The 11,295-nt window shown below is 49.5% G+C and overlaps 1 protein-coding gene across 7 annotated transcripts in view; it reads left to right on the top strand.

Moving 5' to 3' along the window:
• LOC147463503 (E3 UFM1-protein ligase-like protein) overlaps nucleotides 1-11,295 on the top strand; it is a 139,352-nt gene that overhangs the window by 72,231 nt on the left and 55,826 nt on the right. The gene's annotated exons all lie outside the window — the stretch shown is intronic.

Raw genomic sequence — 11,295 nt, 5'->3', positions numbered from 1 at the left:
CTTCTTGTGGTCCCCAATGAAGTGTCAAGTTTTCTCGCTCCCTCTAATTCTCTTGAGTATTTGAAGTGCAATTAAATGTCAGTTTACGCTTCCGTATTTTTGTGACAGTACTCCACAGTCTCGGCCATACATAAATGTGGGTGCTGACCTCTTGACCCACTGTGGTGTGGTGTTGAACACCATAACCTTGGTTTTCCCCATATTGACCGAGAATCCACTATCACGAGCAAATGTATGTAGAGCATCCATATGACGCTACATCCCTTCTGGGGAGTCTGAAATCAGCACAATATCATCAGCATATCGTAACAACGGAATCCTTGCCCCTGCTAGCTGAGCCCCCCTGTCCCCCTGCTGCGCTTCATAGTCTGAAAACTCATCCACATACATCCCAAAAAGAGTCGGGGATAGGGGGCATCCCTGCTTTACTCCAATAGTGGAATGGACCATGTCAGACATTCCCTCAGTGGTGCGTACCCGCCCCATCACTGTCCTGTATAGAGCCAGAATACCCCATATCAGCTCTGTAGGCACACCCATGTCTTGTAGTCTGTGTATAAGTCTGGCTCTCGGCACTGTGTCAAAAGCTTTGCGGAAATCCACAAAGCTACAATAGATTCTCTTGCCATGGTGTCTACCCTCAATAATGGCTCTGAGTGTCAGAATCTGGTCAAGAGTGGAGAAACCTCTCCCGAAACCTACTTGCCCTGGTGCTCTTATTCCCTCTCGCTCTGCCCATCTATTCAGCTCCTGCTCAAGAACGGATGCATACAACCTAGCTAATGTGTGGCCAACCATGGGGGTGCGATAATTCGCGGGAATCATAGGATCTCTTGACTTGAAAATAGGCACAATCGTAGACATACTCCAAGTCTCCGGGAAGCCTTCATACATGGCTCTATTAAACATCATAGCCAGGAGCTCTGCAAGCATATCCCTGGCATGGATGAAGTGCTCTGCTACCAGACCATCATGATCATGTGCTCTCCTTGTCTTCATCCTGTCAGTGGCTTTCCTTACCCTCTCGGCAGTAAAGAAAGAACATGTCTCTGGGCATGTCTCTAGTGGGTCCGGTAGAGGTGGTTGCCCTGATGCTGTGAAGAGAGATGTGGCATATTCCCCCCATGTCTCGGTGGAGGTGACCGCGGGCGGTGGTGAATGCTCGTGCAAAAGCCTCCATGCTTCGCCTTAGTCCTGACTTATAAATAGCTTATATAGATCCCGCTCTAGCTGAGATAGATAGGCCCTTTTCTTTCGTCGCACTAGGCGGCGAAAGATAATCCGTGACTGTCTATGTGTGGTAATACCCATGAGCACTTCCCTCTGTAGTTTGATCCTCGTCTCTCTGCACTCCTCATCATACCAACTGTTCTGGGGCATGTTCCGAGATCGTCTCCGTGTGGGTTGGCTGTGGGGGTATGCCTCTGATGCTGCATCATGGAGCGTCTCACTCAATATTTGAGTGAGTTCATCTAGTGGCCGTCCCGGCTCGTGGGTGCATAGCTGCCTGTATATCTCATCCATATACACAGAATCCGTCTCCCTCATGAAGGTATAGCGAGTGTGTGGGGACCTCTCCTAATGGAGCTTTGCTGAACTGAAAGGTCAGGGTGAAAGACATGATAGCATGATCAACTGCTACTCCAACTGGCCTAGTGCCCAGCATGAAATCCTGAAAGAAAGGAATGAGATCTGGCTGGGCCATAACATAATCCATTGTGCTGGCATCATGTCGATGTGGAAAGCAAGTAAAACCTCCAGCTGTCGAAAATCTTTGTAGGCCCTTCACGATGGCCAATCTGTGTGTGGTTCCCATATTTATCAAGTATCTGCCATATTCAGTGTATTCCTCATCTTGTGATAGTCTGAATAGACCCATCTCTGTGACGTCCAGCTCCCTAAGCATCTCTTCAGAAGTATCATAAAATATTGTCTGGTGGTGGGCAGTCCTAGCATTGAAATCCCCTAGTATGATAATGTCAGCATCCTTGGAAAACTCCCATATGTCATTATCCAAAATAGCAAAGGGGGATTGTCCTCTATGTGATGCATATACTGACGCACTAGGAGGAAAGTAACAAATAGCAATGTAGAGGTATCTGCCCGTCTCTGCCTTGAGCCTCACCCACATGTACCTAGCCTGTTCATCCTTGCGTGCTATATATATCATTGGCTGCAGTTCCTCTGTGAATAGAACTGCTACTCCCCCCTGAGCCCCGTCCTCGATGCTCCGATCTGGTCTCCTGCCTGCAGGTTGTCTCCCATCTATATCCGCTCACCTATGGCATGGATTGTCTCGGTGCTTAATGCGTCTCAGAGTAGAAAATGACGTCTTTCCCCGTGAAGCTATCCTCAAAGGCCCCTACATCAAGACGGAGTGACCCATTACAATTCCAGGTTGCCATCTTTAGTGTGGTCCCATAGGTCTCGCACCGTCATGCGGGGCGTCGCTCCAATATCACCACCTTTCCATCCCTGTAAAAAGCAATCTTCCCCTTTTCCCTTGCTGCTCTTATTTCCGGCATTACTTCTTGCGTATGAGCAATCTGCGAGAGGGTGAGGTCGTCTCCAAGAAAGATGCCTGTCTTCTTTAGAGTCGCTCTCTTCTTCAAGAAGTCTTTCTTCGCTTCCACGAAGGGGAAGCAGAGAATGAGTGCCCTTTCCTTCGAGGTTTCTCCATTGCTCCCACTTTTCTTAGTGCCTACTCTCCAAGCCCTCGTATGCGTCTGCTCGTTGACCCGCACCAGGGTCATGAGTTCTTTCACCTCTTTGTCTACATTATCTTGGTCTCTGAGGCCACATATCCTACGTGTAAGGCCCGCACACGTCTCCTTTGCTCCTCTTCTAGTGTCAAGTTGATGATGGTTGGTGTGGGGGTGGGAGTTATTTTTCCTTGCCTTTCCCTTTCTTGACAATCTCGATCCATTTTTCGGCCTTTTCTGCTTTTTGCTGGGTCTTTGTGATGACATCTACCCACGAGGTCGTCATTTCTTTTTGTTGCTCCCCACCTTCTTTGATGGCCCGTACTTGTTCCTTAATCGTGTTAAGCTCTTCAATGACAAAGGGTTAAAGTTCTCCCTCTTCGAGGACATTTTGCGATCACACCTTTGCAAGCTCTTTCTTGAGTAGTGCTATTTCCTCATCTTGGGCCTTCACGCGATCTTTGAGTGTATGTATCGTGGTTTCCTGTGCTGCCATGCGTGCGTCTAGTCCGTTAATAGTACCTAAGAGGTGGCGACTGATCTTGCTGATGGACTCGCTCAATTCTTCTTTGCATTTTTGGATGGCATCCTCCACCGGGTCATCCTTGCTATTCAGCTTTCTCATGATTGAGAGGCCGCGACCGGAAAGGGAGAGGGGGTACCGTAGTGAGGAGGAGTCTCTCTCTCTCTCTCTCTCTCTCTCTCTCTCTCTCTCTCTCTCTCTCTACGCTTGCAGGTTTTTTTTTGTTTATTTGTTTTTTGTTTCTCTCTCTCTACGTGTGCATACCTATTCTCTCTCTACGCTCTCGGATTTCCTCTCTCTACGCTTTAAATCTCCTCTTTCTCTCTCTATGCCTTCCCTCTCTACCTACGCCTAAAATCTTCTCTCTCTCTCTCTCTCTCTCTCTCTCTCTCTCTCTCTCTCTCTCTCTCTCTCGCTCCCTGCTGCCCCTCGCGCTGCTGCTGCCCCCGCACACCTGCTGCCCCTCGCGCTGCCCTGCCGCCCCCGCACCCTCTCTCTCTCTCTCACCCCAACCTCGCGCTCCGCTCCCTGCTGCCCCTCGCGCTGCTGCTGCCCCCGCACACCTGCTGCCCCTCGCGTTGCCCTGCTGCCCCCACACCCTCTCTCTCTCGCGCGCTATCCCCCCCCCCCCCCCCCCTCTCTCGCGCTCCCTGCTGCCCTCACACGCTCTCTCTCTCTCTCTCGCGCTCCCCTGCTGTCTATCGCGCGCCCACCCCCTGCTGTCTATCCTCCCCCCCCTCTTCCCCCCCACCCCCTCCTGTCTATCGCGCGCCCACCTCCCCCCCCCCCCCCCCCCCCCCCCCCTTGTCTATCGCGGGTTAATCCCTTGTCTATCGCGCATTTTCAGCCTTATTTTTCAGCCCCTCTTTTAAGTTTTAAGTTTTTACTTTTTGACTATAGTCTATCGCCCACTCCCCCCCCCCCTTAAAATTTTTCAAGCTTTCGCCCCCTCACCTCACTCTATCGCTCTCTCCCCCTCCCCCCCCCGGCTGGTTCTCTCTCTCTCTCTCTCTCTCTCTCTCTCTCTCTCTCTCTTATCAACCCTTTAATTTTTTCAGCTATTCCCCCCTCCCCCCCCCCCCCCCCCCCCCCCCCCCCCCCCCCCAATCTCTCTCTCGTAACTAACGTTTTCACCCCCGGGCCGTACCGCCTCCGCTCTACCACTCGCCGGGACCGCTACTAGTGTGGGTGCATACGTGCATCTAACCCCCCCCTTGCGGACAGCGATCAAGCATGAGGAAGACAAACGATAAAGCCGACCCCCTAGAGGATGCCATTCGAAAATGCAAAGAGGAAATGACGGAGACCATCACCAAGTTGAACTGCAATCTCTGGGGCACAATAAACATTCTCGAAGGACGTGTGCTGATCCAAGAGAGCAAGATAAGCACGCTGGAAGACCGAGTGACAACCCAAGAGGAAGAGATTGCGTCACTCAAGAAAGAACTCGTCGAAGCCCGATCAAGAAACACGCTGGAAGAGGGTGAACTGCAACCCTCAGTAATTGAAGAAATCAACACGATCAAGGAACAAGTACGGGCCATCAAAGAGGGAGAAGAACAGCACAAAGAAATGACGATTTCTTGGGTGGATGTTCTTACCAAAACCCAACAGAAGGCGGACGAAGCCGAGAAATGGATCAAGGTGGCCAAGAAAGGGAAAGACAAGGAGATAACGCCCACATCCACACCCAACAACATCATTAACCAGACACTAGAGGAGGAGCAGAGGAGAAGAGTGCGCGCTTTACATGTGAGAATTTGCGGTCTTAAAGACAAAGGCAATGTGGACGAAGAGGTAAAAGAACTCACATCCCTGATGGGGATTCATGAGCCGACACACACAAGGGCATGGAGAGTGGGCAACATAAAGAAAAATGGAGGTAGTGGAGAAACCTCAAAAGAAAGAGCACTCATCCTCCGTTTTCCCTCTATGGAAGCAAAGAAGTCTTTCTTGAAGAAAAGACCAACTCTTAAGGAGACTGGCATCTTTCTCGGGGACGATCTCACCCTCTCGCAGATCGCTCATATGCAGGAAGTAATGCCGAAGATTAGAGCGGCAAGGGGGAAAGGCAAGATCGCTTTCTACCGAGACGGAAAAGTAGTAATACTGGAGCGACGCTCCACATGACGGTGCGAGACTTATGGGACCACACTCAAAGTAGCTGCCTAGAATTGCAATGGATCTATGCGTCTTGATGTGGGTGCTTTTGAGGATAGCTTTACTGGAAGAGACATCATTTTCTACTCTGAGACACACCAGGCCCCGGGGCAATCCATGCCTCACATCAGTGGATATAGGTGGGAGACAGCCTACAGACAGGAGACACGCTCAGAGCACAGAGGGCGGGGCTCGGGAGGAGTGGCAGTGTTATTTAGAGAGGATCTGCAGCCACTGATACATATAGCCCGCATGGACGAGCAGGCCAAGTACATGTGGGTGAGACTGAAAGCAAAGACAGGCAGATACCTCTATCTAGCTATTTGTTACTTTCCCCCGAGTACATCAGTTTATGCACCACCTAGGGGACAATCCCCTTTCTCTATTTTAGATGACGACATATGGGAGTTCTCTAGAGACGGTGACATTATCATCCTCGGGGACTTCAATGCTAGGACTGCCCATCACCAGGCAGTGTTTTATGATACTTCAGAGGAGATGCTAAGAGAGATAGATGTGGCAGATATGGGCCTTTCCAGACTATCACACGATAAGGAATATACTGAGTATGGGCGACACCTGATGGACATGGGCACTGCACATGGATTGGCCATCTTGAACGGCCTACAGAGATTTCCTGCCGCGGGAAGTTTTACATGCTTCCCACACAGACATGGAGCCAGCACGGTGGACTATGTCATGGCACAACCGAATCTCGTTTCTAGTATCCAGGATCTCACAGTTGGGCCCAGACCGGTCGGGGTGGCAGTGGATCATGCTCTGGTGTCAATGACCATCTCTTTCCAATTCAGTGTAGCACACAGGCCACGAGTAGCACCCCCTACTCGCTACACATTCACAAGGGAGACGGACTCTGTATACATGGACGGAATCTACAGACGCCTATGCACTGAGGACCCGGGGCGACCTCTGGAGGAGTTAACTACTATACTGACATAGACATTACATGAGGCAGCAGCAGAAGCATATCCACACACCCAGCCTGAGCAGAGCCGCCGATCTGGGAGCATGCCTCAGAACAGCTGGTACGATGAGGAGTGCCGCCAGACTAGAGCCAGACTTCAGAGGGAGGTGCTGTTGGGGGACGTCACTCACAGACAGTCACAGATGGACTTTCGACGCCTCGTGCGGCGGAAGAAGAGGACTTTTTTGGCCCGACTCGAGCAGGATCTATCTCAGCTATTCATGAGTCAAGACTCGCGTGAGGCGTGGCGGCTCTTTCATGAGCAGTCCCCCCCCCCCCCTGCTATTTCCTCCATAGAGACCTGGGGTCAGTACGCATCATCTTTGTACACAGTACCTGAACAGCCGCCCCTCCCCAACCCCCCCGACCCATGCCCACATACATGTGTCTTTTTCACCATTGAGATGGTGAAGAAAGCTATTGACAGGATGAAGACTGGGAGAGCATATGATCATGAGGGCCTAGTAGCTGAGCATTTCATGCATGCCAAAGACCTACTAGCAGAGCTTCTAGCAATTATGTTTAACCGTGCCATGTGTGAGGGCCTACCGGACACCTGGAGCCTATCTTCGATAGTGCCTATCTGAAATCAGGAGACCCCAGGGAGCCTGGGAATTATCGCACTATTATGATCGGGCACACACTGGCACGTTTGTATGCATCCATTCTTGAGCAACAGCTGAGTAGATGGGCAGAGATGGAAGGAATGCGTGCAACTGGGCAGGCAGGATTCAGGAGAGGCTTCTCTACTCTTGACCATATCCTAACACTCAGGGCCATCATCGAGGAAGGCAGATCTCATGGGAGAGGATCTATTGTAGCTTTGTGGACTTCCGCAAAGCTTTCGACACGGTACCCAGAGCTAGAATGATGCGCAGATTACAGGAAATGGGAATACCCACAGAGCTCATTTGGGGGATCATGGCATTATACAGATCAGTAGTAGGGCATGTACGCACCCCGGAGGGACTCTCAATACCGGTTCACTCCACTATTGGGGTGAAGCAGGGTTGCCCACTCTCTCCTACTCTTTTCGGTATGTATGTGGATGAGGTTTCTGACTACATTGACAAGGACGGGGATAAAGGTGCACAGTTGGCAGGGACATGGATTCCACTTTTGTTATATGCGGACGATATTGTGTTGATCTCCGAATCCGCGGAGGGAATGCAACGCCAATTGGATGCTCTGCATACGTTTGCCCACGAAAGTGGTTTGTCTGTCAACCTTGGTAAAACCAAGGTTATGGTGTTTAATACCACCCCACAATGGATCAGGAGATCAGCACCTACATTCACATACAGGCAGGAGACTGTGGAGTACACAGATGCTTACACTTACCTTGGAGTGGTTTTCACTGGACCCACATTCTCACTCAGAAGAGCAACAGAGACCAGACTGACTAGAGCCCAAACAACATTGGGTAGAATGGAGAGGATGTGTTCGCAGGTTCAGTTTCAGGAACCCCGGACGAAGCTCTTGCTCTTTGACACCTTGGTGGCCTCAACATTGCTCTATGGGGCTGAGATATGGGGACCTTCTTTGGATCACCACGGGAGGACGGGTCGCACAGACGGATGGGGGAACATGGAGAAGCCTCTCGTCTCTATGATCTCGCGGCTTATTAGAGCCAAGGCATCAGTACCACAGGCCATTATTCGTGCAGAGCTGGCGGCCCCCCCACTAGTGGTAGAGGCGCTCACCAGATCAGTCTCCTTCATAAACCGCACATGGGAACTTCCTAGAGACAGATATGCTCGCATAGCACTTGAGTCCTCCCGACAGTTAGCCATACAAGGAGATACAACATGCTGGTATGGGGAGATGACATCATGGTTTCAGGCGCATGGGTTCAGCATAGACAAGCTGCCACCATTCCAGTATGCATTGGATGCACCATCTCTCATTCTTACACAGTCAGAGATCACCAAGCTCATTCGCCAAGACCTGACCCAGCTAGACACCAGGAGGACATGGATACAACCAGCACAAGAACTGGGCACGAAGATGGCTTTCTACAGAGATTGTAACTAAGTCAGACTTTGTAGATAATTAATTTATTTACGAGAAAAGAATTATCTAATTAGTTGTGTGCACACCAGAATAGACCTAGCAGTTCTAAGGCCTCAGGTGAGCCTAAATGCGGGCCACAACACCTCAGAGGGACCTTAGCAGAAATTACCCTGAAGCCCTAGTGATTGGGAAATCGGGACTTCAGAAAGAGGTAAGCAGTAGGCTCAGATTTTAGGCTCAGGAAAAATACGCGCGTCAGTACAAGCACATCAATGAGATGGATGACCTCCTCGAGTGGCGCCCGTACAAGAAGATCCTCCAGAAGTCGAAGAGACTGAGGAAATCCTTCAACCTGAACAGATAATACACCACTCGGAGAGACAACTCAAGTCGGGGAGTCTACATCGAAAGTATTTAGTCAAGTTCAAGAATTACACTCCTTTAGATGCAAAGTGGATGACTGAGTCCGATCCCAAGGACTACCCTGACATCTTGCACAGTTATGTTGACGCTCTACAGTTGAGGTCAATTGTTTAGAACCAAGAGGGATGTAACTGAGTCAGACTTTGTAAATAATTAATTTATTTACGAGAAAAGAATTATCTAATTAGTTGTGTGCACACCAGAATAGACCTAGCAGTTCTAAGGCCTCAGGTGAGCCTAAATTCGGGCCACAACACCTCAGAGGGACCTTAGCAGAAATTACCCAGAAGCCCTAGTGATTGGGAAATCGGGTCTTCAGAAAGGGGTAAGCAGTAGCCTCAGATTTTAGGCTCAGGAAAAATACGCGCGTCAGTACAAGCACATGAATGAGATGGGGTCTTTAGAACAGTGACCCTAAGGCTAATAAAGCTAATAAAGCCTTAGGGTAAGTTTCGTTAAATTAAATTTAACAGTCCGTGCCCGGGCAGGGGGCCGGACAAGTGTGAACAGGTAAAGGCGGTGCAGTGCAAGTGTGGCATTGCGCCGGCAGACCTTTGGTGTTCTCATAAAAGAATCATTGGTAGCATTTGTTAGTTAGTTGCACATTTTTAATTAATGAGCTAGAAGTTTTTAAAGTCAAAAGTTGAATGGTTTTTAAGTTTTTAAAGTAAGTGTGCCAAGTGGCACACTTACCAATGCAAACTAACTCTCTCTCACTCTCACTCTCACCCTCTCTCTCTTCCTAGCGCCCCCTCTCCCTGATGGCTATTTAGGAGCCCCCCTCCCCCATTTTCAGGGCTGGCAGTGCACCTACCCCCCCTAATGTGAGCGTGCTCTACGCGGTGGAGCCCTCCATTGAAGCTTGAGAGCAGCCCCTTGCGACATATGTGGTAGCCTTGTGCTCCCATTGTCAAGAACAAGGGATCTCACAGTCATAGACACCTTCTGGTGAAGTTTCATCGCGAGAAGCTGCAGTAGACGCTCTCTTAGCAGAGTGCGGCTGCTGTAATTCTCTGTTTTCAGCCCCTAATCACCTCGATTAGGGCTGTTTTCAGCAGATCAGCCATAGAAATTCTCTTCTCTCTCCTTATCCTAAGCCTACATCAAGTTTGGCGCGATTCCATCGCGAAGAAGACCTTTGTTTCGGCATAGGGGTGTGCACAAGTAAGAATTTCAGGTTATGTGCAGAAAATTACAGCAAGCATGTGCGTGTGCATTTTGCTTGTTTCTCTTTTGTGTTCGATGCATGAATGAATGAGCATGAAGGCAACACATAACGGAAGATGGACTCTCCTCTGTGAGAGCTTCCGATGAGCTGTTTTGGAAGATAGACTCTCTTTTCGAGAGCTTCCAACTAGTCTCGCAGAAGATGGGAAATCCCCTAAGCAGAAAGAAAGTGGAACCACTTTTTGAGTCAATAGTCAGAACAGAACAAAAGAAAGAATAGAGGATGGGCGTATGCCCCGTTCCTGTGCTTGTAAAGATTCTCCCTTAGTAATAAAGATATTCTCTTTATGGGGAGGGACCAGCCCATCTTCTGGTCCCCAATGGAGTGTCATGTTTTCTCTGTCCCTCTAATTCTCTTGAGTATTTGAAGTGCAATTAAACATCAGTTTACGCTTCCGTATTTTTGTGACAGTGGTATCAGAGCAAGGTCCTCTCTCTCTTCCTGAAGGGATTGACGACTCTTGGCAGACTGCAGAAATGGGAGGACGCGAGATAGAGTTCTCTCTCCTTCAACAGCAGGTGGAAGAGTTGGAGAATGCTCTCTCCCATCCAGAAGTCCAAAAGATTCTCTATACTCTTGAAAAAGGGAAGTAGAAAATGCCGATGGGGTCGGGAGAAATTCTGCAGAACCCAAAGGCGCCACAACCAAGAAAAGATCCTTTGATTGGAACTTCCCGCATGCACGAGAGGCAGAAGAAATCTCCAGAACGTCATGTGCGGTTTAATCCAAAAGTTCAAGAGCAGGATCCCCCTGATTCCCCTCAGTTCTCTTTCATGAAGGATCTGGAAGACAGTTTCTCCGGAAGACATGTTTCTCGTCAATCCGTCGGAGCAAGAAGTATATTCAAGGAAAAGGACTCCTGTCCCCAAGGAGTCTAAGCATAGAAGGAAGGAGCACCATAAGAAGAAGCACCACAGGCAGAAAACATTCAAGTCGGGAGATAGAGATGTGAAATTCGACACCTACAATGGACGGCGTGATAATGACAAAGCTTTGGCTTTCATCCGCCAATTTGAAGTTGCATTTGCTGAAGGGAATTTTAAAGAAAGATCCAAGCTTTGCCATGTTAGTTTGTACTTGAAAGGCACCGCCAGCAATTGGTGGTTAACCCTTATCCTGGAAGATCGCAAACCCCAAGATTGGACCGCTTTCAAGGAGGAGTTCTACGCACAGTTCCTTCCTCCAGACTATGAGGAAGAGGTAAAGAAAGAATGGGATCGACTTTCACAGTCAGAGAACGAAACTGTTCCACGCTATGTGG

This window comes from Adiantum capillus-veneris, chromosome 2 (assembly GCF_014529385.1).
Source record: "Adiantum capillus-veneris isolate H3 chromosome 2, ASM1452938v2, whole genome shotgun sequence".
Classification (NCBI taxonomy): Eukaryota; Viridiplantae; Streptophyta; class Polypodiopsida; order Polypodiales; family Pteridaceae; genus Adiantum; species Adiantum capillus-veneris.
Note: the sequence above shows the minus strand (reverse complement) of the source record. Positions and strands in the feature narration are given on the sequence as shown.